General features: G+C 45.5%; 1 protein-coding gene across 9 annotated transcripts in view; it reads right to left on the reverse strand.

Moving 5' to 3' along the window:
* Window positions 1-5,516, reverse strand: part of PPFIA2 (PTPRF interacting protein alpha 2) — a 446,534-nt gene extending 441,018 nt beyond the window's left edge. For 2 of the 9 annotated variants that reach the window (XM_073651608.1, XM_073651607.1), the window contains exon 1: window positions 5,221-5,513. The gene's annotated coding sequence lies outside the window, so the exon portion shown is untranslated. Of the gene's footprint in view, window positions 1-5,220 lie in introns of all 9 variants that reach the window. The other 7 variants (XM_073651609.1, XM_073651605.1, XM_073651603.1 and 4 more) reach the window with 6 other exon arrangements.
* Between the last annotated feature and the right edge of the window lie 484 nt (window positions 5,517-6,000).

Raw genomic sequence — 6,000 nt, forward strand, 5'->3', positions numbered from 1 at the left:
AATTGAACCCAGGACCCCAGCGCTGCAAGGCTGCAATGCTATCCACTGAGCCACAGTGCCGCCTCCAGTATCCTCTGAGAATATCATCCATTGAAAGAAAGGCCCTATCCAAAGAAGTTCAAGTCATTACTGAACAAGTAGAGCTCCGGACAGGAGCATTGCATACGGAGAAGAACTTATGAGCCCATTCTAGACTGGAGATCTGGTGAAGTGCTTCGTTGGAGACAGTCGTGTAACGAGAGGTGTCTGGTCCCTTTGTGTGCAGTTCGGCCGCCTGTGTCGCCATCTTCTACGCCAGGTCTGCTGTTGCTGGTTTGTACTGTGCTAACGTCTCCGAAAGAAGGGAAGTGGAGACTATGTCTCCACACAGTTTCGGCGATTGCTCCAGTGACCTGCTCCTGGGAACCTCCCGTCACCAGGACGTATCTTCTTGGACACCTATTTAAAGATAGAGGGTGTCTTTAGTTCTCAAGTGCCCGGATGACAAGAACGTCAAGGCGAAGGCATCTCCCAAGTCTCTACTATCCACAGACCTTTGCCAAGGTGGTGGCTGGTCTTGCCGTGCAGAGAGAGAGAGCCTGTTGCCATGCCCACTTCGTTCTGCTCCGAGGATGTCTTGTCGGTGAGAAGTATCCTAACCAAGAAGAAGGTGGGACATGTAACCTTTCTTCTAGTGGACTAGAGAGAACGTGGTCCCGAAGAGAAGTCGTGGTAGTCCAAGGAGAAGAATCAGGCTCCACTTCTTCTGCAGAAAGTTCTTGCGGGTTTGAAGAAGAGGTGGCGTAAGGGGTTACTGTAATACCGACGCCGGCACCCCTGCATGGTTCCCCTTCCCCCTTCATGAAGGGACGCCGACATGCTCACCGCCCCGGCCGTAGGGTGAACTCCACACCCCCTGCTCCCTGCTCCTGTGCAGGATTCCCAGCGGTGCGCCTAGTGCGCGCTGCCCTGTTCCTAAAAGGTAAGTTGCACCCAGCCAAGTAAACCCAATAGGGATCGGCAGGTGATGTACTGGAGACTGCCTAGGAGTGGTACCTGGCCGCTACGTGCAGCTAAAGTCTGACTCCACCACCAGCAGCTACAGTGAAAACCAGGTAACCACTTAGCTAGAACCCTGCTAGGCAAGCCCTGCCCCATGGCACAGTGGGTCCACGAACAATGTGTGCCTGACAGTATACAAATCTACCAGTATTACACTTATGTGAAATTATGCTTAGTATACTTAGTATTACGCTTATCTGAAATGGTCTATAAGAAAGGAGTCAACAATCCCTTCATGGCTGCACTGCATACAATAGGAATAAGAAGCTTTTATGGTGATTAAAGTAAGACAAAACCACAACAGTAAAACAAATTTACACCCATCAGGAGAAATAATACAGTACTTTATCAAGGCAAGGCTGACTCTGCAACGTCAGGTCAACAACGCAACGATGACACTGGTCAGAACTGTCAATCAAGCAGAAATTAGTCTAAGGCCTATTTCAAATGAAAGTATATTATACGTTTGCTAGGCGTACGAATATTGACTGAGATTTCTGGACGGGCCGTGAGCCTCATGACCCAAACTCAACGGTCTTACATATGCTTATGAGGATTTTGAGTCCAGGTCAGGAAATTAATGGCCCGTACAGAGATTGCAGTTGCGGTTGAGAGAAAAAAAAAAAGTTTCTCCACCTTCTCCATTTTGTCAGTCCGTGAAAATTGGACCACACTCTGATGACCAATGTTTTTTATGGACCCATAGACTTGCATTTCCAATTTTGATCTGACCCTTGGATCAATAGCGGACATGTGCACAGCCCCTTAGAATATCATGGGTACGGGCACTATCTCCACCGATAACACTTGTCCGATATAATCGGTGGTGTGCACCCCAACAGCGAGTGTGTTACACATTGTTAGGATTCGGCAAGCTGAAGGGTTTGCTGAAAAAAATGCACTGGGCTAAACAACCCCTTTAATCACTGTCTATCGACTCCAATGGGCGTATGGTATCTGTAAAGCAGGTTAAAATAGCACCTGCTGTATTCTAAAAAAATGGGAATGTGAATAGCTGTATTGGTTTATATTAGCACCATATTCTATTCTGCAAGAAAAAAAAACGGATGGAATCTCAATTACATATATGTAAAAAAAAAACGCATAAGGTATAAAAAGTTTTTATTTCTCAAAACCTAATTCAATATGTAAATCTAGGTGTAAAATTCCTTTAATCCAGCATTAATGATATGTGCTGGAGTATCAGGCAGTATAGTGGTATAACACACCGTGCTCTGTAAAGTCACAGACTGCCGAAAGGAAAGAAATGTATACCACATAGTGTCCTTTTTGCATTCAGTTAACAGTATACAGAAAAAGAGTACACCTTATTACTTCTCTATTCTGTCTTCTGCTGGTTTGAAATTCCGGTATTTTGCAGATAACAAGACTTTCTGGATTGAAATTGTATTTTACTAAAAAAATCAAGTTTTCTCTGCACGAAGATACAGGTTACTAATACATCAAACTATGAAAATAAATATTCTAAATACTGCTGCTAATATTTCTATATTATTCTGATTTAATATATTCAGTTACATCAGCTGACGCCTGATTTCTGCATGCAGTAGTAGAAAATTCACATGGTAACTGGTGAGGACATTTAAAGGGATTTTTTTGCTAAAATAAAAACATTTATTAAAGAAAAAATAGATCCTAAACAAATCTAGTCCTTGACATCTGCTCTCAGGGATCAATTTACTCTTTTATTACAATCTCTCTCTTGGTAAAACTTGTAAAACACTGTTCCCCGTAGCAACGCGCCCAGAGTTTTTACATCTCTCTTTCTATTTCAAAGCTGCATTTGAAAATGAACATTTCATGTGGGTGTTCCAAAAACCTAACGCAAGGACAAAAATAAAAAATAAAAAGAATAGCTAAATCCTAATATCAATAGTGACGTGGGCACAATGTGGCTCCGCAGAGTATTCAGGGATATTACTGCCAATCTATAATTGCACATGAAATATTTAGGATCAGTATTGGAGGATTACATGACTTTGTGTTTGTCGATTTAACACCTTTTTTGTCCTAGATCATCTGCTCAAGTCTTCTGCAGCAAGTCTGAGATGAAGTGATGTCTGGGGTGTCATGCAGGAGGCTCCAATGTTTGAGATGAAGTGATGTCTGGGGTGTCATGCAGGAGGCTCCACTATTTGAGATGGAGTGATGTCTGGGGAGTAATGCAGGAGGCTCCACTTTTTGAGATGGAGTGATGTCTGGGGTGTAATGCAGGATGCTCCACTTTTTAAGATTGAGTGATGTCTCGGGTGTAATGCAGGAGTCTCCACTTTTTGAGATGGAGTCATGTCTGGGGTGTAATGCAGGAGTCTCCACTTTTTGAGATGAAGTGATGTCTTGGGAGTAATGCAGGAGGCTCCACTTTTTGAAATGGAGTGATGTCTGGGGTGTCATGCAGGAGGCTCCAATGTTTGAGATGAAGTGATGTCTGGGATGTCATGCAGGAGGCTCCACTATTTGAGATGGAGTGATGTCTGGGGAGTAATGCAGGAGGCTCCACTTTTTGAGATGGAGTGATGTCTGGGGTGTAATGCAGGATGCTCCACTTTTTAAGATTGAGTGATGTCTCAGGTGTAATGCAGGAGTCTCCACTTTTTGAGATGGAGTCATGTCTGGGGTGTAATGCAGGAGTCTCCACTTTTTGAGATGAAGTGATGTCTTGGGAGTAATGCAGGAGGCTCCACTTTTTGAAATGGAGTGATGTCTGGGGTGTCATGCAGGAGGCTCCAATGTTTGAGATGAAGTGATGTCTGGGATGTCATGCAGGAGGCTCCAATGTTTGAGATGAAGTGATGTCTGGAGTGTCATGCAGGAGGCTCCACTTTTTGAGATGGAGTGATGTCTGGGGTGTAATGCAGGAGTCTCCACTTTTTGAGATGGAGTCATGTCTGGGGTGTAATGCAGGAGGCTCCACTTTTTGAGATGGAGTCATGTCTGGGGTGTAATGCACGTGGCTCCACTTTTTGAGATGAAGTGATGTCTCGGGTGTAATGCAGGTGGCTCCACTTTTTGAGATGGAGTGATGTCTCGGGTGTAATGCAAGAGGCTCCACTTTTTGAGATGAAGTGATGTCTTGGGTGTAATGCAGGAGGCTCCACTTTTTGAGATGAAGTGATGTCTGGGGTGTAATGCAGGAGGCTCCACTTTTTGAGATGAAGTGATGTCTGGGGTGTAATGCAGGCGGCTCCACTTTTTTAGATGAAGTGATGTCAGTGGTGTCATGCAGGAGGCTCCACTTTTTGAGATGCAGTGATGTCAGGGATGTCTGGGGGTGTCATGCAGGAGGCTCCACTTTTTGAGATGCAGTGATGTCAGGGATGTCAGTGGTGTCATGCAGGAGGCTCCACTTTTTGAGATGCAGTGATGTCAGGGATGTCTGGGGTGTCATGCAGGAGGCTCCACTTTTTGAGATGCAGTGATGTCAGGGATGTCAGTGGTGTCATGCAGGAGGCTCCACTTTTTGAGATGCAGTGATGTCAGGGATGTCTGGGGTGTCATGCAGGAGGCTCCTCTGTCTGGACATGTTGCAGTGGCCAATGCACAGCCAGGTACAATCACTAGTGTCATGATATGGGCAGACCCCTCCTCCAGAGATGGAGACTTGAGGTCCTTCACCTGGGTTGGAGACTGGGCAGCCACACCCTCACTATGACACCTTTGTGCCACAGTGATCAGGGTGACCCTGCTGTGCCTGCTACCCTCCTGCACCTGACCCACTCTCAGGCTGACACAGGTGCCACCTTCTACTGCAGATACAGGTCTGCTGGGGATCAGTGTGTGGGTGCCCATCTGCTGTCTCCTGCCTGCCATAGACCTCATCTCTGGACACCACCCCACCATTGCACCTCTATAGTAAGAGCTGCACGCTTTAATTCTTGCAGGAAAGCGCTTGCCATTGTCTCAATTGCATTACATCATGCTTAGTGCTCCTCCCACTTAACTCCTGCCTGCCTGGTACACTCCATGCACTGAAGCAAATGACTATAGTAAGTGATAGAATAATACAGCAGAGCATGGCAGCAGGAGTATACAGAATATATACCTGGCATTCTGGCCAGTGCTGACTGATGGACACACATACATGTACAGCTGCAGGGAGGGATCAGCATGCAATGGCCAACTTTCCTATCTGATCTGAGAAGGAGACAATGCCTCTACCTGATCTTCAGCTGCTGCTCCTTCCTTCAAGAAATCAATGAGATCAGTCTGCAGTCTCCACACTGGCTTCACACAGAGGATCCCTCCTGGACCATGTCCCCATCAATCCCAGCACAGATCTGCTCCTCTATATGCTGGGGTCACAGCAGCAGGCACCAGTGTGCAGCCAGAAGCAGCTTGGCACCTGGGCATGTCTGCCTCCCCTCTCAGCACCCAAATGGAAAGGCATCCATGGCAAAAATGGCACATTACAAATTTTGCAATGGGAAGCAGAGCTCGGGTGAAACCATTGTTTAGAGCAGAGGAGGGGAGGTGTCTCTTAAAGCTCCAGCATCATCTGACAGCTGCCTGGGAATGAGCGCTGCTCCCTGGCACTGTGATCATTGTATTATAGTGCATGTGTGTGTAATAGGGATGTGTGACAGCTGGCAGCAGACAGTAATTGTCTGATCACATTATTGGTCAAATATGACAATTAATAATTTGGTTATTAGCTCTAGGAAGAGAATCAAGAGCACAGGGTAACACTGGCTAGCAGCCTTCCTCCAATTTGGGTCACCACCCATCTTTCCCAGACCCCTGATTCCCAGAGGCTATGGGATGAATTGCCATTTAGGAGCCAGGAAAAGTTCGGAAGCCAATTATGTGGCTGTCATCTGTTTTTTTCCAGACAATACAAAAATAAGCAGATGAATATATATGTATATATATGTATGTATGTGTATATATATATATATTAAGAATTAATGTAGTAATAATGATAACAACATCAATAATAAA

Source organism: Phyllobates terribilis, unplaced genomic scaffold (genome assembly GCF_046119375.1).
Source record: "Phyllobates terribilis strain yellow unplaced genomic scaffold, ASM4611937v1 Scaffold_11__3_contigs__length_659146591, whole genome shotgun sequence".
In the NCBI taxonomy this organism is placed as follows: Eukaryota; Metazoa; Chordata; class Amphibia; order Anura; family Dendrobatidae; genus Phyllobates; species Phyllobates terribilis.